At 40.4% G+C, this 22,759-nt stretch overlaps 1 long non-coding RNA gene across 2 annotated transcripts in view; it reads right to left on the bottom strand.

Moving 5' to 3' along the window:
- The window catches only part of LOC132481307 (uncharacterized), a 35,858-nt gene extending 23,997 nt beyond the window's left edge, over positions 1-11,861 (bottom strand). For both annotated transcript variants that reach the window (XR_009530806.1, XR_009530805.1), the window contains exon 1: positions 11,737-11,861. This is a non-coding gene — a long non-coding RNA (uncharacterized LOC132481307). The remainder of the gene's footprint in view (positions 1-11,736) is intronic.
- Between the last annotated feature and the right edge of the window lie 10,898 nt (positions 11,862-22,759).

The following is a 22,759-nucleotide window of genomic DNA, read 5'->3' as shown; positions in this document are numbered from 1 at the left end:
CTTATTTCTGCTCTGATCTTTATGATTTCTTTCCTTCTACTAACTTGGGTTGTTTTGTTTTTTTTTTTTTTTGCGGTACGCGGACCTCTCACTGCCATGGTCTCTCCCGTTGCAGAGCACAGGCTCCGGACACACAGGCTCAGCAGCCATGGCTCACGGGTCCAGCTGCTCCGTGGCATGTGGGATCTTCCCGGACCGGGGCACAAACCCGTGTCCCCTGCATTGGCAGGCAGACCCTCAACCACTGCGCCACCAGGGAAGCCCCCAGTGAACTTTTAAATGGAAGTGACATGTATCACTATTGGACCAGACCATATAAATGCCAGGGCAGAGCCAGACCTTATAAATGCTAATGAAAGACTCTTAAGATTTTTTTTTTTCCCACAGCATCTGGCATAGATCCAGGGAGGATCTCAGAGTAAGGACAAAGAGGAAATATTGATCAGAGTTCCCAGCTGACTGCTGATGGACACAGAGAATGGGTAAGAAATAAAACTTTGTTCTTTTAAGCCACTGAGAGTTGAGGATTGACTGTTGAGTTGAGCCTATCCTACCCTACATAGTAATCTAATTTTGGTCTAGCATATTGTCATCCAGAGGGCCAACGGCTACATTTTCCAGTCCACTTTTGGGGTCATGTGACTGTGTTTTCCCCAACAGAATAGGAAAGAAACTGATATATTCAACTTCCATATTACTTGTTTGAAAGGATATCTGTTTCCCTGGGCTACAGTGCTGACTGGGAATGACAACCTCTGCAGTTGTGAAAGTGTCATGTTGAGGATGGCAGAGCTCACCCCATGTCTTTGGTCCATGGATGACTTAGTTGATCAAAGACAGCTACTAGCTCAGTACTTTATATAAGAGAGAAATAAGCATCTATATTCTTTAAATCCCTGCATTTGGAGTGTTTACCGGAGTAGTCTGTTTTTTACCGTGACAAATATATCAGTTGGGTAGGACAGCGTTCAAGGTGAAGAAGAGGGACGTTAAGATTACAGTGCATGGTACTTCCTGTGAATGTGCTTATGAAGGTAGTCAGACACAAAGTGAGATCTGAGTTTAGACTCCGTTACCTGCTAATTATATGATGTTGGGCAAGTGATTATAAAATGTACAATGATTATTTTGTAGGGTTGATGTAATTATTATCATCCTATAAGTTGTCTAGGGAAGTTCATGACAAATAATGGATATTCAATTGATGTAGATATTGTTAGTGTTAATTCAAAGTAGTTTGCATAAGCAATTACATTTCAAAGAAAGGATACATTTGCAAGGGGCAGCAAAATTAGAGAATGTTTTGTGTAGATAATGGGAAGAAAACTGAAATTTGAAAGCTCTAAAGGATTTGCCCTAAGAGAGAAGGTAGGTGAGTTGAGGCAGAGTTAAACAGATGTGTAGGAGCCCAGGGTGAAATGTGCAGAGGGTAGATGGGGCAGGGAGGAGATCAGATAAAGTACAGCAGGAAAGGTAATTAGAAGAGAGTTAAGAGAGAAGGATGGGAATGCATCGTAATTCTTCTCTCACCGCTAGCATATAGCAAAGTCAAGGATAGATCCATTTGGTGAGACTTGAAAGATACCATTTCAGGACCCCCTTTGTTGGGAGAAAGAATCTGAGATTACAAATACAAGTTTAGGCACTGCAGAGTAAATGGCAGCAGGTCTGTGATCCATTCTGTTCCCTTACCAGGGAAGGGGGATGCTTCTAGGAGAGAAAGAAGGTGACTTCATCAGATTTCAGTGTAAACTTCCTAGTAACAGATCTCTTAATAAGTGAGCCAATGGTATTTGCTATCAGAAAAGTTACTGTCTTTGGAATATTTTTCCAGTGGAAAAACTTAGTTCTCTAGGATTGCTTGTGGAAGTTAAACGTTTATGGGATGGCTCTGGGGAAAATGTCACATTAACTATGTAGCTATCTAAAAATAAAATGGAGATGTTTTAATGACAGGAATGCCTTCTTCTAAGTAAGGGGTGTGACTGTACATATCATTTAGAGATTTCACATATTAATCTAGGCCCAGAACTCATCTAGGGAGCTTCAGTGGAGGCCCTGGATCTTTCCCTGCTTTGCCTAAGCCTCGTGATTACTTGAATTCTTTAAATTACTAGTAATGCTTGATCTAGTCTGATTAGAGAATTGATCTCTGATTTGTGTGAGTCTAATTTAACAATATGATTTTTCATGTCATTTCACATTGGTGCATTGAGCAGGGTTGTATTTCAGATCCACAAATCCCAATAGCTAAGACATTTATTATTATTATTATTATTATTATTTTGGCTAAAAAATGAGGAGATGGGGAAATATGATGAAGACTTGATGTCAAGTTAGTGGCCTGTCATCTTTGAAATCATGAAAACCCAATGCGTTTTTACTGAAATAAGTCTTATCAGTGGAATTTGTAGAAAAATCCACCTATATATGGGGGAAATGGCTAAATGGATAGACAAAGAGTGGTTGAAAAGGGGGCAGATTAATTAAAAATTCTATTCACTGGTCGTTGTTAGCAGCCTTGATAAAAGATAGACTTCTAAAAGAAGAGTAGATGGCAGTGGGAAAAGATGAAATCATTAAAGTCAGATTTTTCCAGTCCTGGAAAGCTTCTCATGTCTCTTCGATAACCAGGAGAGGTGTTACTTTCATTAGCGAAGTAACTGAACTACAACAGTTGGTTACTCAGAAGTTTATATAAGCATCTGGAGACCCAGTCAGGTAACTTTGGAATGCCTAGAGATCCTTTCTGTTCAAGCATTAGGACACTTAAAAGCAAATCATCAGAAAAGCCTGGAGAATTATTATTGGCATAATCTCTTAGAAATAGCAATCAGGGAGGTATACAGTTGACACTATATATCGCTGAATGGAAGTGATTATTTGGGTTGATGGCTGATCCCCAAGTTGCTGAGAGCTTTGATGAGCCAAGGCATCTGGATGGTCTGCAGCAAACAAGCTGCAGTGGACAAGGGTGGGAGTGAGTCTCAGCCTCACTCTTACCTCTTAAAGGGCCACGGAAAATTTCCTCTAACTGTCCTGTCTGAAGAAATTTACTCCCTCAGCTAAAGGCTAAGCCATAAAATCCAAAAAAGATGACTGTGAAAGGCCAAGATCTGCTTGCTTAATCTCTGCCAAGGGGTCTTAGACTGTATGCCATGATTAGCGCAAGTGGCCTGGTAAGCAAAACCTTCTTAGGAATGTTAGCTATAGGTATTCAGTGTAAAATTATGCCTGTGGGTGTGGGAAAGTAGGGAGTGTGCTTTGAGTGGCGTGGCGGTAGACCTGGGAGGAGGGTTAGAGGTGCTCCTGAGGGAACCAGGGTAGGAGTAGCGTTAGGATTTGGAAATCGTGACTGGAAAGGATAGTCCCCTCCCTTTTTTCAAGAGTGCATGCTTCGGATGGGTATTATGTGCAAATAGGGCGTATATTACCGTTTATAAGGAGGATATCTGCTAAATCCACCTTTCATGCAATTTTAATTGGCCGTAATAAATGGGAACCTTTGGAACCAAGCCTTCCTCAGTAATAAACTTAAGCTACAGAGAATTCCAAGAGGGAAATGAAGTTGCTGCTCTCATTAAGAAGTGGTTGCTCTCTCTCTCTCTCTTTAATAGTTCTGTCTGGATAGTACTTATGGAAGACAGTATTTAGAGGTTAATACTAGACTATGGAGGGTTAACCAAGGTAGTTTATTTGGTTGCTGCAGCTGTGTTTGACACAATGGATTCCACACAGGAAGTACAGAAGACCAGTGGGGGCTGGTATGATGTTACCTCCTTGGCTGACCCATTCTTTTCAATAGCAGATTTGGAGCCCAGCCAGGTACAGTTTGCAGTCTTGTGGAATGGAAATCAGTATGCGTTCATTGTTTTGATACAGAGAAATTTGAATTCTCAGGCATATGTCCACAATCTAATGAGGGAGGTCTTGAACTTGATAACCATTAGAGCAAGGTAGTGTACTGCATTCGTGACATGATTGTCACTGAGTCCTCAGAGGAGGAAGCTCTGGAGGACAAAAAGAGGCTGGCTGACACATCCAGCTAAAATTCAGGGCCTGGCTCAGTTTGAAATTCCTGAGAATTATGTGGATTGGAACAATCCAGGTCATTCCCCTGAGAAATACATTCTCAGAGACCCTGGCAAGAGGAAAGACACTAGAAGCCATCAGGACTGTTCACATGTTGGAGAAATTACACTCCTCTTCTAGGACCCCTCATGGCCCCTATTCACAAAGTCACTAGAAACATTTGAATGTGTAGAAGGCTATGAGCAGAGAAATAATGGTTAAAAGAATTAGAGACGTTGGTGGTGCAGGCAGCCACACTTGGTTGCTGTGAAGCATAACTGACTACACATAGACCAGAGCTTTTGGCAGAAATGGAAAAAAGTGAAGACATCTTGGATTTTGGATTTATAAACTGTCTGAAGCAGCTGCTCCATATAGACCATTAGAAAGCAGCTGTCAGTTTGTTACGAGGCAGTGGTGAAAACAACCCACGGCAGAGACATCGCAGGCGGGAAAAACCAATCATTGTCTTGGGTGATATCAAAGCAATTTGAATGGGGATGGAGAAACCAGCCAAATTCAGTCATAAAGTGGCAGTGCCATATTCAAAAGCATGGCCAAGGGTGGGATTCAGGAGGGATTCACCACATACACAAGGAGGTGGACTTTATAGAACTTTTATAAGTAAACCTGGAATCTACTAATGTATTGGAAAACATCATATGAACTGTGTATCTATGTATAAAATGGAGATGTGTCAGGATCCGCATGGCTCCCACTGTGAGGTGACTGTACACTTTGCATAGAGATGTCTTGTGTTAATTTGGGCTCAGATATGAGAAGAAAGTCCCAGGGGGAGCTGCATTTGAGGCCCTGGCTCTTTCCCACTTTGTCTCTGCCTCATAACTGCTTTATATCTATGAAATTATTGGTGATAAAAGATGTCTAGGGCCTCCCTGGTGGCGCAAGTGGTTGAGAGTCCGCCTGCCGATGCAGGGGATACGGGTTCGTGCCCCGGTCTGGGAGGATCCCATATGCCGCGGAGCGGCTGGGCCCGTGAGCCATGGCCGCTGAGCCTGCGCGTCCGGAGCCTGCGCGTCCGGAGCCTGTGCTCTGCAACGGGGGAGGCCACGACAGTGAGAGGCCTGCGTATCGCAAAAAAAAAAAAAAAAAAAAAAAAAAAAAGATGTCTAATTGTAGGAGTCTGATTTGACAGTAGGATTGGACGTTATCTCAGTTATGGAAGGAAATATTTACTTGGATGAATAAAAGTAATCACAACAAATCACAAATCTGAAAAATGAATGAATATCCAGAAAAATGATATTTTTATTACTTAGTAGCAGACTTCTCTAGGACACTCTTCTACACGATTTGGCTGCATCCTTTATAATCACCTCTTCCTATGATAATCATCTTGAAGTATCATATTGTGTAGGAAGAGTTGAAAGATAGTTCTGTCTTTCCTCTAACATGAATACTTTATTTTTCATTATTGATGAGTTAGGCTAGGGGTCTAGGAGAACTAAATCCTCTGCTTGGAGTTTACATGAGTGAGGATGGAAAATCCTTCATGAAGTGTTCTTTGGTACAGTTCAGACCTTGTTTCTCCTCCACTACACCCATATTTTAGAAACATCTACATATCACCTGGCCCTGCAATTCTTGTCAGGACACTGGGTGAGTTGGTCAGTGGGTGGCAGAAGTATTCCTGAAAGCCATTTCTGTTAGGGTGGCTAGAAGTAAGTATGCATGATAGTGACTGTGAACAGCCCAGGTAATCCCCAAGCACAAACTAAATGTTCTGTCTGCTCCTTCAACTGGATCCTTCAAATCACTACAGTCATTTCAATATCACTTGACATGAGGGCAAGTCTGACAAATGGAAGGCATGAGTGGAAAGGGCAGTGATCCTAAGTAATTTAAAAAAAAGTTTTGATTTTGTCAATTTCACATATGATGCTGTGAACACAGTGCTGGGGGTCCTTCCCAGGGCCTTGGAAGAGACCTGTGCCAATGAGGAGCCCTGAATATTAAGCTTCATTATCTTCTTACTAAATCTCCCTCTGAGTGGGACCAGATCGTGAAAGGATTTGAAAATGGCATAGGAAGCTGGGTTTGATGTAGTCTGCATCTCATATACGCAAAGAACATTATTATGACCAGATAGCTTAGAAATTCAGAGTGAGTTAAAGATATGTGAGATGGGTAAGTGGTCTTCATATGCTAAAAGTATCGCGTCAGTACTCATCAAATTATCTTGTTATAATATCAAAGCTCTTCAGAGAAAAATGTTTCATCTTTGCTGAAGTTTTTCTAATAATGGGATACTGGGGGATGGAAGAATTGTATTAAAGAAGTAGGATTGGTTTCACCAGAGCTAAATGCGTTAGCAGTGCACTAAATCATCCTCTGGCTACATCAGTTGGTTATCAGTTTCCTAAAACACCACCAAAAACATTCTAGCTGAATCTTTTATCAAGGCCATCACACATTTTAGACTTGGAAAATCCAGTGCCCTCATTCTGACTTATTTTTTATCCTGCCTAAACAAACCTTCAACCGTGAACGTGCTTCTTCATTTGAAAAACAGGGAGTGTTCACATTATTAAAATACTTGCCCTTTAGTTGGCATTATCAGAAAAAGAAAGCTCTAGTGGTTGCCAAAACTGAAAGAATAATGCTGCAGTGGAGGAAGCAGATTTAGAGACTGATTTGACTGATGATTTAAGACAGAGACATTTTTCACTGCTGAAGAAGTGGAAACATCTGAGGCTCAGTCAGTGGACTGCTGGCCTCTCTAGTGGCAGCAGTAATCTTCCCCCCCTTGAAATGGAGACATGGCCAGAAATAGCCTCCTTATTACAGCTGTTCCCACACCCAGCCTAGTGACAGTATGTTAAACATGGGCCAGTGCGCAGTTGGGTTGAGGTGGTGAATATTCCCTGTTCTGATTATAGACCTGCATATTCAATTGTGTATCATGCCTTTTCTTTTAGGTTAGCATTAGCACTTTAAATTAACATGTCTACCACAAAACCCCACGTTTTGTTTACTGATCTGATGCTCTAAAATCTGCTCCCCAGGATATATTTCCTACATTAGTAATTGCTCGTCTCTCAAGTTGAGCACCCAGTTTTGTGAACACTGTCCTCTCTGCCTCTGTCTTATTGTAATTCTTTATTATTGTTCATGTGTTTACCATGGTAGCTTCCTTACAGCCTTCTCTGCCTTCAGTTTTTCTTTCTCAAATCCACATTTCCAAATAAAATACAACTGTAATATTCTTTTTTTTTTTTTTTTTTTTTTTTTTTTTGTGCCGTACGCGGGCCTCTCACTGCCGCGGCCTCTCCCATCGCGGAGCACAGGCTCCGGACGTGCAGGCTCAGCGGCCATGGCTCACGGGCCCAGCCGCTCCGTGGCATATGGGATCCTCCCAGACCGGGGCACGAACCCGTATCCCCTGCATCGGCAGGCGGACTCTCAACCACTTGCGCCACCAGGGAGGCCCCAACTGTAATATTCTTAAAAAGCAAAACAAAATAAATCCTACGATGCCAGTCATTAACTTAAAACTATTCAGTGGTTCTGTCTTGCCATCAGTGTAACATCCATTTTCCACCATGACATACAGGGGTTTCTGTGTCTGGTCTTTGCCAGTTTTTCCAGTTTTACTGACTGCCCTGGTAAAGCTCTTCCAGCCCCATTCCAGCTATACCAAAGTCCTTCTAATTTGTTCTTTAGTCTCTTTGCCTTTGCATAAGCTATTTTCCTCTACCTGGAATGTTTTTCCCCCACTTCTGTCTACAAGGCTAAGTAAGATTTCCTCATCCTATAACCTGTCTCTTCTCTATGCTTTAAGTACCCTATTTTCTAAGTATTTTTAATATTTTTCCATATGTAAGTTATTACTCTATATTAAAGCTATGTGTTTCATTGTCTATGAGGACAGGAGCTATCTTAATCACTTTGTATTCCTGGTACCCAGATCACTCTTGAAATATGTTAACTATTCAAGAAATAGATGTGTTTTTGATGAATGAATAAATGTAGGCTGTAACTAACAGCAGACCACTCATTCACCCACCAGGAAACATGCTATTTTTGAGAAGTCCATTAGATATTTGTAAAGCAGGTAAAGCTTGCTGAAAAACATTCTATATACCCAGAGTAAAATATGATTGGTCCTAATCATCAAGACAGAAGATAATCATACCAAATATTAAATACCCTGTGTTTGATGTTTTACTGACTATAGAGGAACACTATGTTCGATTCATCTAGGAATATTTGATGAGACTGTCAGGTCAAATTGATGGTATGAGTGTGTTATATGAGACAAGTACCGTTCATACGTGAAATATATAGAGGGTCTGTGTTAGGGGAGAGCCAGTAGAAATGGAACATGAGACATGGATTTGAGAGACATTTGGAACTGGTGCCAAGCAATCATGGAAGAGTAAATGAGTTTATTAACATGGTCATGCACCTGTGGAAGAAGATGATACTACAACCCAGTCTTACTATGATGCACCCTTATTTGAGATTATATGATTCAGAATGGTTGACTTAGAGTGGATGCAACTCCCTTTATAAAAATTAAAAGAAAACTTAACCCTCCGCTTGATGGTAATTGCACTTTAAGACTGAAAATAAATTCTGAAAATTCATAGTGCAGTAGAGAAGTAGTACTAACACAGACGTGTATAGCACAAGTGGAAAGGATAGGAAGGAATGAAAACTAGCCTTTACTGGGAGATAAGTTACATAACATACAGAGGACAGGCGATGCATATGAAGCAGAGGCCAGTAGTGATCAAGAGCATTGGCTTATAACCCTCGTGCTGTAGTCTCCTCACTGTGTGACCTTGGGCACATCACTTAACTTCTCTGTTCCTTGTATCATATTCAACAATAGAGTTATTCTGAATCTTAAAATAAATATGTGCAAAGTGCGTGGCACGGAGCATGGCATGTTTTATATGCTGAATAAATATATGCCACTTTTTGTCAAGCCCCGTTGCAGGTATTTTGCATTTATAATCTCATTAAGTCTTCAAAAACATTCTTTTAAAACTGTTTTTTTCAGACAATCAATTTATTAAAACTACTCAGTATTTAAAATGTTTAAAATATTTTATTAATTTTGTATTACTATAGATAATTTAAAAAATTGTGTAAGATACAATGGCTCGGGCCTCCCTGGTGGCGCAGTGGTTGAGAGTCCGCCTGCCGATGCAGGGGATACGGGTTCGTGCCCCGGTCTGGGAGGATCCCATATGCCGCGGAGCGGCTGGGCCCGTGGGCCGTGGCCGCTGGGCCTGCGCGTCCGGAGCCTGTGCTCCGCAATGGGAGAGGCCACAACAGCGAGAGGCCCGCATACCGCAAAAAAAAAAAAAAAAGATACAATGGCTCATATCGAGGACAATGTTTGGTACTCACATGGATTCATAGTTCCCTTGCAAGGTCCAAAGGGTCCTTGTATTAGAGACTGGAAAGCTATTTCCTTCTCACAAGTAATTGCTTTGGAAACCCTTGAGACAAGCAATATTAGTCCACTTCTGTAGCATATAATGGTTTCTTCAGCAGCATTATAATTTGCCATGTAAATATATATTTTGATATGTTTTGAAACAAATTATAAAATAGGTCATATATTTAGCTATTAATCTGCCTCCTCCAAACCTTAGAGATTTATTATGTAAAGGATTCTATAAACAGACTTTAAAGGAAGAATGTAAAATAGGCTTTATTTTATGTAAAGGAAACACTAATATGTGTGGATCATTGACCTGTTAAATGTCTAAAATAACTTTTATTTTATCATCTTTGAGTTAAGTACATCTGTAGTTCTTACGTATGTGCCCAGGTTTCTTTTTACAAGCTACGGACTAACATGGGACCAGAAATATAAATGGATTTTACTAGTCACTTAAGCAGTGTTTCTGCCTCTGCATCAAGTTGCATCCAAGAGATAACTGAGGGTGAAACTTCCTTAGTTAATCACATATTGATAGGTTGAGGATCTAAATGTACTAGTAGACTGATTATCCTAATTTAATCAAACATATTCCATAAAGCCAAAACTATTAGCTAGTAATCTTGATTTTTCTGTATTTTAAATCATACAAGTTTAGACCAATGCAGGAAGGAAGCAGAACCTAATCTTAAATTGATTGTGTTTGCAAAAGCTTTGCCTCAGGTGTTTTCATAAACCTGAGTCTGCAAAATTTTTAATTGGAAGAATATAACCTAGGAGAATACGTAAGAGCAGTGCTCTTAGAGTGACAGTAATCTACAGTGTCTCCTTATTACTAATCTTGTGAAATCCAAATACCCGTGTCAAGTAATAATTATCTTCCATAAACCATCCCATATTTTTAGTATCATCTCTCTTTATTTTCAGTAAATCTTTCTATTCAACCAGAACAATAAGTTTGCTTACTTGAACATTAATTTTTACATTTTTCAGTTTAAATTTCTGTTCTAATTTAAAGGTTTTATGTACAAGAAGTAAAAAAAAAAAATCATTAAAGTTTGTGAAAGTCTCCCTCTTTCTGTACATTGGATTCATACTTAAGAACTTGGCTCCTGAAATTGCCCTTCCTTTCACTTTCATTTCTGCATCATTAACTTTTCCCTTTTTTTTTTGGATTTAAACAACAAATCCCAAATTTTCAAAAAATTTCCAAGTAACTTAATGGCAACGCAGAACAAAATTCAATAATATTTATAAAAATACAGAAATATCTACCATCCCACAAGTTAAAGTTCAAAATATTTTTGACATCAAATAAAAATGACCATACATACATATAAGCAGGAAAATACAAACCATAAAGAGGAGAAAAAATCAATTAAAAGTGACTCAGTGATTAAAAGTGAGACAAAAATTCAACTGGATGAAGACATAGCAGTGGAAACTATCCCAAGTGAAATAATTAGATAAATGATCAGAGCAACATAATATATGTGTAATTTGAGTACACAAGAGAAGTGGGGAGGTGTACAGAAAATGCATTTGAAGAAGTAATGACTGAAATGTTTCTGAATTTGTTGGAAAGTATACACCCACAAATACAGGAGGCTCCATGAAGTCCAAGCACAAGAACCATGAGGAAGATGACACCAGTCCATATAATAATCACATTGCTCAAAACCTGTGATAAAGAGAAATCTTAAAAGCAAACAGAGAAAAATGACACATTATGTACAGAAGGAAAGAGCTGAGAATGTGGCACGATTTTCATCAGAAACAATGCAAGTGAGAAGAAAGTTGAGTAATATCATAGAATACTGTAATTAAAAACAAACAAAAAAACCCCTGTCATCATAGAATTCTATCTTTAGCGAAATACCTTACAAAAGGAAAGCAAAATAAAGATGTTCTTCAGAAATTCAAAAGCAGAAATGATTCATCATCAGCAGACCCACACTGTGATAAATGTTAAAGGAAATTATTCCAGCAGAAGGAAAATAATACCAGGTTGAAATTTGGATCTATACAAAAGAAGGATGGTCACTGGAAAATGGCAATTAAATGAATAAACACGTGTGTTAGTTTGCTAGGGCTGCCATAGTCAAGTACCACAACCTGAGTGGCTTAAAATAGCGCAGATTTATTATCTCACAGTTCTGGAGGCTAGATGTCCCAAATTGAGGTGTATCAGTGTTATACTCTCTCTGAAACTGGTAGAGAAGAGTACTTCCCTTGCCTCTCCCTACCTTCTGGTGGTTTGCTGGCAATCCTTGGTGTTCCTTGGTTTATAGATGGATCACTCCAGTCTCTGCTGTTGTCTTTATTATGGTCTTTTCCCCTGGGTATCTGTGTCCCTGCATCTCTGCATCTGCCTCTCGTCCCTCTCTAATAAACACATTAGTCATACTGGATTAAGGGCTCACTCTACTCAAGTATGACCTCATCTTAGCAAATTACATCTTCAGTGACTGTGTTTCCAAATAAGGTCACATTCTAGGGTTTAGGAATTCAATGTATCATTTTGGGGACACAATTCAACCTATAATAATGTGTTTTTTTTTAATTTTTAATTTTTTTATTTATTTTTTCTTTCCGGTATGCGGGCCTCTCACTGTTGTGGCCTCTCCCGTTGCGGAGCACAGGCTCCAGATGCACAGGCTCAGCGGCCATGGCTCATGGGCCCAGCCGCTCTGCGGCATGTGGGATCTTCCTGGACCGGGGCACGAACCTGTGTCCCCTGCATTGGCAGGCGGACTCTCAACCACTGCACCACCAGGGAAGCCCTTTTTTCTTATTATTTAAATTTCTTTAAAAAATAACTGTTAAAGAATAAAAAATGCAGGGTGAGTTTAGTCTGCTTAAAAACTCCAGGCATCCTATTAAATGAAAATAATTGTTTCCAGGTTTAAGTTATTTCAGTAGAAAAAGTATGTATTTACGGATGCTATTATTTTCGTATAAGTTAGTTTGATTTGCGATATGGAGAAAATCTCCTAACAAGTACATACGTCATCTATGTGGATCCCTGCTTATTTAATATGAATACATTATGGTCACTGTATTTTTAAATTCTTTGAAAAATAAGTTGATAAGTCAAAGATATGTGGCTAAACAGTAGGTAGTATTAGATAAAATTGAGAATCTCAGAAGCATAATAAATTCCATTGACAATAAAGTGTTTCTGGCTCAATGATTTGCTTCAGTTTTCAGGGGAGAAGCTCTGTAATATATACACAAATAGTGAATGAGCCATCTCAAAGACTCCCAGGAAAAAAATTATAAAGTCAGAATCCTTAAATAAAAATATCAAGACAGAACTTTTCTTTTCTTCCAACAGTTCCTACCCCAAACTGATTTATATCTCAGAGTGACTACATTTCATTAATCAGAACAGGAGACAGAGGGGTGAAGTGGCTGTTTTTCAATTTTATCATTTCAAAATCATCTGCCTTGCAATGATGCACCTGCGTGCTCTGTTTTTTTTTGCTTTACTGCCTTCTGGTCTAGGCATTACCACTCTTGAGTTGGCTCTCAAATCCTTAGATGGAGAAACCGTGTCACTCCACTTTTTTAGTTTAACCATCCAGCCTAGGTAGTTGTGATTTCAAGGGTGAAATACAGTTTAAATCAAAAGCAATCAGCAGCACCATAGACGCGGCCTGTGTGCTGGCCCTTGTAAGAGGTCTCCCTGGTCTGGGTCAGAATATGCATATTTCATGCTCCATGGTCATCTCTAAACCTATTTCCCAACACCTTGAAATGCCATAAAATAGTCTATGAAGAACTAGAGACCATTTTAGCTTGTTATAATCTCACAAAGGAGATCTCAGATCTGGAAAGAGAGGACCACTCTCCACTGACCTGATCTCAGAACCAGTTAGGTCAAAGCTGCCTAGACAGTTTACCACAAGGCAAAAATAAAGCAAGTTTATGATTAAAATAATTTGGTTTTGATAATGCTTTGGAAAATATTTTTGAAGCAGCAGTGGCTGTTTGGATTACTGTTCACGGCTTAAGGCTCAAGAATAATTATGATCCATTTACATAATTTGGCAGAAAAAACCCATTAACTGAAGTTAATACTGTACCTGACCCCAAAGTGCATGGATTGCCATGATAAGAAAAAGAAAGTAACAACACTAAATTCATAGCTTTATTAGCCAAATACTTGAGAGCACAGAAAGTTTATGAGGATAAACACAGGAGTAGGGAAGGAGGCCAGGGTCCAATAAGACTGGATGAGAATTTCACTAAAGGCCTAATGCTGAGACCCTTAATACTGAGGAAAGTCAGTGGAAAAAACTCTCATATTGACCTCGTATTCAGAATTACCTACTAGCCCAAATTCTGACAGACTGAATGCCCATTTGGACTCCCACTTTCTATTCTTGATTAGAACATTCTGGAGAATGGCAGTTTCATCTGCTCTATCAGTGTTGTTAGAATAATCTAGTTTGCACTCTTAGAAATCAAGATCTGGGCTTCCCCGGTGGCGCAGTGGTTGAGAGTCCGCCTGCCGATGCAGGGGACGCGGGTTCGTGCCCTGGTCTGGGAAGATCCCACATGCCACGGAGTGGCTGGGCCTGTGAGCCATGGCCGCTGAGCCTGCTCATCCGAAGCCTGTGCTCCTCAACGGGAGAGGCCACGGCAGTGAGAGGCCTGCGTACCACAAAAATAAAATAAAATAAAATAAAAAAACCAGAAATCAAGATCCTCTAGCCTTTCCTTGTTTTCTAAGGTGTGTTTTTTAATCTCAGACTTGTTTTTCATTGAGGTAACATCAGTTTATAACATTATGTAAGTTTTCTGTGTACAACCTTGTATTTCTACTTCTGATACCCTACAGCATGCTCACCACTGAAAATTTAGTTTCCATCTGTCACCATACGGTTGGCAGAAGTGGAAATTTAAGAAATAGAAACGTAATGTTGTATACATGAAACTTATATAATGTTATAAACTAATGTAATGCCACATACATTTCGTTCTTCACTCTGTAAGTGTTTCTTTTGGTCTTATCCTGATCAACGTGCATTTTACTAAGTACTTCCTCCCTGCTGTTACTCCCTATCCATTACAAGAGTGGTAGAGCCATTTTTAAAAGTTTGAGCACCATCTAGTAGTTGTGAGAAGGAATATATTAAAAGAGAATTATTGAACAAAAATTCTCAGTGCTGGCTGCCTTAACTGAGTCCCTACCCACAGTTTATTGCCCCAGTGACAACTTAAAAGAGACTCTTACTTTTCTGTCTCCTGGTAGTTTGTTTCATTGTGCTTATATAGTTGGGTTATGAGGCTGATCATTCAGTGACCGTCACACTCAACGGGATGACAGACTCGTTTCAAAAGTTACCTCAATATGCTTTGTGGTGAGAGGAACAGGAAAACATTCAACTAGTAAATCCAGTTTCTCTTGCAAAAAAGACAGTTCTGGTAAAGAGCCATTGCAATACTCCTATCACCAATTAGAAAACATGTTTCTATTTGTATAGCACTTTTGGGCACCAAATGCAGTAACATTGTCTTCTTTTCCATATTTGTCCCTGATCTGGCTGTTATATATTTTTTTATTAGTTTCTGCTTTATAACAAAGTGAACCAGTCATACATATACATCTGTTCCCACATCCCTTCCCTCATGCATCTTCCTCCCTCCCACCCTCCCCATCCCACCCCTCCAGGCGGTCACAAAGCACCGAACTGATCTCCCTGTGCTCTGCAGCTGCTTCCCACTAGCTATCTACCTTACGTTTGGTAGTGTATATATGTCCATGCCTCTCTTTCGCTTTGTCACAGCCTACCCTTCCCCCTCCCCATATCCTCAAGTCCATTTTCAAGTAGGTCTGTGTCTTTATTCCCGTTTTACCCCTAGGTTCTTCATGACATTTTTTTTTAAATTCCATATATATGTGTTAGCATATGGTATTTGTCTTTCTCTTTCTGACTTACTTCACTCTGTATGACAGACTCTAGGTCTATCCACCTCATTACAAATAGCTCAGTTTCGTTTCTTTTTATGGCTGAGTAATATTCCATTGTATATATGTGCGACATCTTCTTTATCCATTCATCCGATGATGGACACTTAGGTTGTTTCCAGCTCCAGGCTATTGTGAATAGAGCTGCAATGAACATTTTGGTACATGACTCTTTTTGAATTATGGTTTTCTCAGGGTATATGCCCAGTAGTGGGATTGCTGGGTCGTATGGTAGTTCTATTTTTAGTTTTTTAAGGAACCTCCATACTGTTCTCCATAGTGGCTGTACCAATTCACATTCCCACCAGCAGTGCAAGAGTGTTCCCTTTTCTACACACCCTCTCCAGCATTTATTGTTTCTAGATTTCTTGATGATGGCCATTCTGACTGGTGTGAGATGATATCTCATTGTAGTTTTGATCTGCATTTCTCTAATGATTAATGATGTTGAGCATTCTTTCATGTGTTTGTTGGCAGTCTGTATATCTTCTTTGGAGAAATGCCTATTTAAGTCTTCTGCCCATTTTTGGATTAGGTTGTTTGTTCTTTTGCTATTGAGCTGCATGAGCTGTTTATAAATTTTGGAGATTAATCCTTTGTCAGTTGCTTCATTTGCAAATATTTTCTCCCATTCTGAGGGTTGTCTTTTGGTCTTGTTTATGGTTTCCTTTGCTGTGCAAAAGTTTTGAAGTTTCATTAGGTCCCATTTGTTTATCTTTGTTTTTATTTCCATTTCTCTAGGAGGTGGGTCCAAAAGGATCTTGCTGTGATTTATGTCATAGAGTGTTCTGCCTATGTTTTCCTCCAAGAGTTTGATGGTGTCTGGCCTTACATTTAGGTCTTTAATCCATTTTGAGCTTATTTTTGTGTATGGTGTTAGGGAATGATCTAATCTCATACTTTTACATGTCCCTGTCCAATTTTCCCAGCACCACTTATTGAAGAGGCTGTCCTTTTTCCACTGTACATTCCTGCCTCCTTTATCAAAGATAAGTTGACCATATGTCCGTGGGTTTATCTCTCGGCTTTCTATCCTGTTCCATTGATCTATCTTTCTGTTTTTATGCCAGTACCACACTGTCTTGATTACTGTAGCTTTGTAGTATAGTCTGAAGTCAGGGAGCCTGATTCCTCCAGCTCCGTTTTTCGTTCTCAAGATTGCTTTGGCTATTCAGGGTCTTTTGTTTTTCCAAACAAATTTTGAAATTTTTTGTTCTAGTTCTGTGAAAAATGCCAGTGGTAGTTTGGTAGGGATTGCATTGAATCTGTAGATTGCTTTGGGTAGTAGAGTCATTTTCACAATATTGATTCTTCCAATCCAGGAGCATGGTATATCTCTCCATCTATTTGTATCATCTTTAATTTCTTTCATCAGTGTCTTATAATTTTCTGCATACAGGTTTTTTGTCTCCTTAGGTAGGTTTATTCCTAGATATTTTATTCTTTTTGTTGCAATGGTAAATGGGAGTGTTTTCTTGATTTCATTTTCAGATTTTTCATCATTAGTGTACAGGAATGCCAGAGATTTCTGTGCATTAATTTTGTATCCTACTTTACCAAATTCATTGATTAGCTCTAGTAGTTTTCTGGTAGCATCTTTAGGATTCTCTATGTATAGTATCATGTCATCTGCAAACAGTGACAGCTTTACTTCTTCTTTTCCAATTTGGATTCCTTTTATTTCCTTTTCTTCTCTGATTGCTGTGGCTAAAACTTCCAAAACTAGGTTGAATAAGAGTGGTGAGAGTGGGCAACCTTGTCTTGTTCCTGATCTTAGTGGAAATGGTTTCAGTTTTTCACCATTGAGGACAGTGTTGGCTGTGGGTTTGTCATATATGGCCTTTATTATGTTGAGGAAAGTTCCCTCTATGCTTACTTCCTGCAGGGTTTTTATCATAAATGGGTGTTGAATTTTGTGGAAAGCTTTCTCTGCATCTATTGAGATGATCATATGGTTTTTCTCCTTCAACTTGTTAATATGGTGTATCACATTGATTGATTTGGGTATATTGAAGAATCCTTGCATTCCTGGAATAAACCCCACTTGATCATGGTGTATGATCCTTTTAATGTGCTGTTGGATTCTGTTTGCTAGTATTTTGTTGAGGATTTTTGCATCTATGTTCATCAGTGATATTGGCCTGTAGTTTTCTTTCTTTGTGACATCCTTGTCTGGTTTTGGTATCAAGGTGATGGTGGCCTCGTAGAATGAGTTTGGGAGTGTTCCTTCCTCTGAAATTGTTTGGAAGAGTTTGAGAAGGATGGGTGTTAGCTCTTCTCTAAATGTTTGACAGAATTCGCCTGTGAAGCCATCTGGTCCTGGGCTTTTGTTTGTTGGAAGATTTTTAATCACAGTCTCAATTTCAGTGCTTGTGATTGGTCTATTCATATTTTCTATTTCTTCCTGATTCAGTCTTGGCAGGTTGTGCATTTCTAAGAATTTGTCCATTTCTTCCAGGTTGTCCATTTTATTGGCATAGAGTTTCTTGTAGTAATCTCTCATGATCTTTTGTATTTCTGCAGTGTCAGTTGTTACTTCTCCTTTTTCATTTCTAATTCTATTGATTTGAGTCTTCTCCCTTTTTTTCTTGATGAGTCTGGCTAATGGTTTGTCAATTTTGTTTATCTTCTCAAAGAACCAGCTTTTAGTTTTATTGATCTTTGCTATCATTTCCTTCATTTCTTTTCCATTTATTTCTGATCTGATCTTTATGATTTCTTTCCTTCTGCTAACTTTGGGGGATTTTTGTTCTTCTTTCTCTAATTGCTTTAGGTGCAGGGTCAGGTTGTTTACTCGAGATGTTTCCTGTTTCTTAAGGTGGGATTGTATTGCTATAAACTTCCCCCTTAGAACTGCTTTTGCTGCGTCCCATAGGTTTTGGGTCGTCGTGTCTCCATTGTCATTTGTTTCTAGGTATTTTTTTATTTCCTCTTTGATTTCTTCAGTGATCACTTCGTTATTGAGTAGTGTATTGTTTAGCCTCCATGTGTTTGTATTTTTTACAGATCTTTTCCTGTAATTGATGTCTAGTCTCATAGCATTGTGGTCGGAAAAGATACCTGATACAATTTCAATTTTCTTAAATTTACCAAGGCTTGATTTGTGACCCAAGATATGATCTATCCTGGAGAATGTTCCATGAACACTTGAGAAAAATGTGTATTCTGTTGTTTTTGGATGGAATGTCCTATAAATATCAATTAAGTCCATCTTGTTTAATGTATCATTTAAAGCTTGTGTTTCCTTATTTATTTTCATTTTGGATGATATGTCCATTGGTGAAAGTGGGGTGTTAAAGTCCCCTACTATAAGTGTGTTACTGTCGATTTCCCCTTTTATGGCTGTTAGTATTTGCCTTATGTATTGAGGTGCTCCTATGTTGGGTGCATAAATATTTACAGTTGTTATATCTTCTTCTTGGATCGATCCCTTTATCATTATGTAGTGTCCTTCTTTGTCTCTTCTAATAGTCTTTATTTTAAAGTCTATTTTGTCTGATATAAGAATTGCTACTCCAGCTTTCTTTTGATTTCCATTTGCATAGAATATCTTTTTCCATCCCCTTACTTTCAATCTGTATGTGTCTCTAGGTCTGAAGTGGGTCTCTTGTAGACAGCATATATATGGGTCTTGTTTTTGTATCCATTCAGCCAATCTGTGTCTTTTGGTGGGAGCATTTAGTCCATTTACATTTAAGGTAATTATCAATATATATGTTCCTATTCCCATTTCCTTAATTGCTTTGGGTTCGTTATTGTAGGTATATTCCTTCTGTTGTGTTTCTTGCCTAGAGAAGTTCCTTTAGCATTTGTTGTAAAGCTGGTTTGGTGGTGCTGAACTCTCTCAGCTTTTGCTTGTCTGTAAAGGTTTTAATTTCTCCATCAAATCTGAATGAGATCCTTGCTGGGTAGAGGAATCTTGGTTGCAGGTTTCTCTCCTTCATCACTTTAATTATGTCCTGCCACTCCCTTCTGGCTTGTAGAGTTTCTGCTGAGAGATCAGCTGTTAACCTGATGGGGATTCCCTTGTGTGTTATTTGTTGTTTTTGCCTTGTTGCTTTTAATATGATTTCTTTGTGTTTAATTTTTGACAGTTTGATTAATATGTGTCTTGGCGTATTTCTCCTTGGATTTATTCTGTATGGGACTCTCTGTGCCTCCTGGACTTGATTAACTATTTTCTTTCCCATATTAGGGAAGTTTTCAACTATAATCTCTTCAAATATTTTCTCAGTCCCTTTCTTTTTCTCTTCTTCTTCTGGAACCCCTATAATTCGAATGTTGGTGCGTTTAATGTTGTCCCAGAGGTCTCTGAGACTGTCCTCTGTTCTTTTCATTCTTTTTTCTTTATTTTGCTCTGCATCAGTTATTTCCATTATTTTATCTTCCACCTCACTTATCTATTCTTCTGCCTCAGTTATTCTGCTATTGATCCCATCTAGAGTATTTTTTATTTCATTTATTGTGTTTTTAATTGATGCTTGATTCATCTTTAGGTCTTCTAGGTCCTTGTTAACTGTTTCTTGCATTTTGTCTATTCTGTTTCCAAGATTTTGGATCTTGGAAATAGAATCTTGGATCATCTTTACTATCATTATTCTGAATTCTTTTTCAGGTAGACTGCCTGTTACCTCTTCACTTGTTAGGTCTGGTAGGTTTTTATCTTGCTCCTTCACCTGCTGTGTGTTTTTCTGTCTTCTCATTTTGCTTATCTTACTGTGTTTGGGGTCTCCTTTTTTGCAGGCTGCAGATTCGTAGTTCCCGTTGTTTTTGGTGTCTGTCCCCAGTGGCTAAGGTTGTTTCAGTAGGTTGTGTAGGCTTCCTGGTGGGGGGGACTAGTGCCTGTGTTCTGGTGGTTGAGGCTCAATCTTGTCTTTCTGGTGGACAGGTCCACGTCTGGTGGTGTGTTTTGGGGTGCCTGTGGCCTTATTATGTTTTTAGGCAGCTTCTCTGCTAATGGGTGGGGTTGTGTTCCTGCCTTGCTAGTTGCTTGGCATAGGGTGTCCAGCACTGTAACTTGCTGGTCGTTGACTGAAGCTGGGTGCTGGTGTTGAGATGGAGATCTCTGGGAGATTTTCACCATTTGATATTATGTGGAGCTGGGAGGTCTCTTGTGGACCAGTGTCCTGAAGTTGGCTCTCCCACTTCAGAGGCACAGCACTGACTCCTGGCTGCAGCACCAAGAGCCTTTCATCTACCCGGCTCAGAATAAAAGGGAGAAAAAGTAGAAAGAAAGAATTAGTAGAAGAAAGAGAGAGAGAAAGAAAGGAAGAAGGAAAGAAAGGAAGGAAGAAATAAAGGAGGGAGGGAGGAAGGATGGAAAGAAAGAAAGAAAGGAGGGAGGGAGAAAGGAAAGAAAAAGAGTGAAAGGAAGAAGGGAGGGAGGAAGGAAAGAAAGAAAAAGAAAGGAGGGAGGGAGGAAGGAAAGAAAAAGAAAGAGTGAAAGGAAGAAGGGAGGGAGGAGGGAGGAAGGAAAGAAAGAGAAAGAAGGAAAGGAGGGGTGGAGGGAGGGAGGGAGGAAGGGAAGGTAGGAAAAAAAGAAAGAGCAGGTAAAGTAAAATAGAATAAAGTATAAAATATAGTAGCGTTATTAAAATTAAAAAGTAATTATTGAAAAAAAACGGACAGATAGAACCCTGGGACATATGGTGGAAGCAAAGCTATACAGAGAAAATCTCACATAGAAGGATACACATACACATTCACAAAAAGAGAGCAGGGGGAAAAATCAAAATTCTTGCTCTCCAAGTCCACCTCCTAAATTTGGGATAATTCGTTGTAAAAAGAGGAAAAGGGGGGAAAGTCTGAAATCTTGCTCTCTAAGTCCACCTCCTTAATTTGGGATAATTCGTTGTAAAAAGAGGAAAAGGGGGGAAAGTCTTAAATCTTGTCCTCAAAGTCCACTTCCTCAATTTGGGATGATTCGCTGTCCATTCATGCACTCCACAGACGCAGGGCACATCAAGTGGACCGTGGAGCTTTAATCCGCTGCCTCCAAGGCTGCACAGAGAGATTTCCCTGTCTCTTCTCTGCTCTCACAGCTCCCGGGTCTCAGCCTTGGACTTGGCCCCGCCTCTGCGCGTAGGTCGCCGGAGGGCGTCCGTTCTTTGCTCAGACAGGGCGGGTTTAAAGGAGCCGCTGATTCGGGGGCTCTGGCTCACTCAGGCAGAGGGGAGGAATGGGCACGCAGTGTGGGGCGGGCCTGCGGTGGCAGAGGCCGGCGTGACGTTGCAGTAGCCCGAGGCGCTCCGTGCGCTTTCCCGGGGAAGCCATCCTTGGGTCCCGGGACCCCGGCAGTGGCGGGGTGCACAGGCTCCCCGGAAGGCGGGGTGGACAGTGACCACAGGCCTTGTGGCGGCGGCAGCAGCAGCCCCAGCGTCCCGCGCCTGTCTCCGGGGTCCGCGCCTTTAGCCGCGGCTCGCGCCCGTCTCTGGTGCTTTTTTAGGCAGCTCTCTTAATGCCCTCTCCTCGAGCACCAGGAAACAAAAGGGAAGAAAAAGTCTCTTGCCTCTTCGGCAGCTCCAGACTTTTTTCCCGGACTCCCTCCGGGCTAGCCGTGGTGCACTAACCCCTTCAGGCTCTCTTCCTGCCGCCAGCCCCAGTCCTCTCCCTGCGCTCCGACTGAAACCCGATACCCGAGCCTCAGCTCCCAGCCCCGCCCGCCCCGGCGGCTGAGCAGACAAGCCTCTCGGGCTGGTGTGTGTGCCTGAGGGCACCGATCCTCTGTGCCGGAATCTCTCTGCTTTGCCCTCCACACCCCTGTTGCTGTGCTCTCCTCCGCTACTCCGAAGCTTTCCCCCTCCGCTACTCCGAAGCTTTCCCCCTCCGCCACCTGCAGTCTCCGCCCGCGAAGGGGCTTGTAGTGTGTGGAAACCTTTCCTCCTTCACGGCTCCCTCCCACTGGTGCAGGTCCCGTCCCTATCCTTTTGTCTCCGTTTATTCTTTGTTCTTTTGCCCTACCCAGGTATGTGGGGAGTTTCTTGCCTTTTGGGGGGTCTGAGGTCTTCTGTCAGCGTTCAGTAGGTGTTCTGTAGGAGTTGTTCCACGTGTAGATGAATTTCTGATGTATCTGTGGGGAGGAAGGTGATCTCCGCATCTTACTCTTCCGCCATCTTCCTCCGGATGTCTGTTATATTTTTATATATATTCCACATGCTGCTATTTCACAACTGTAGGTTTATGCTCTGTCTTTTATTCTGTCTCATCTCATCCTGCTGGCAAATTTTTGTTTTATTTTATTTTTTCATATCAAAAGCTTCCAAGATATTTGCATTACAAGGCCAGATGGAAGG

This window comes from Mesoplodon densirostris, chromosome 20 (genome assembly GCF_025265405.1).
Source record: "Mesoplodon densirostris isolate mMesDen1 chromosome 20, mMesDen1 primary haplotype, whole genome shotgun sequence".
Classification (NCBI taxonomy): Eukaryota; Metazoa; Chordata; class Mammalia; order Artiodactyla; family Ziphiidae; genus Mesoplodon; species Mesoplodon densirostris.
This window is presented reverse-complemented; position numbering and strand designations above follow the sequence as displayed.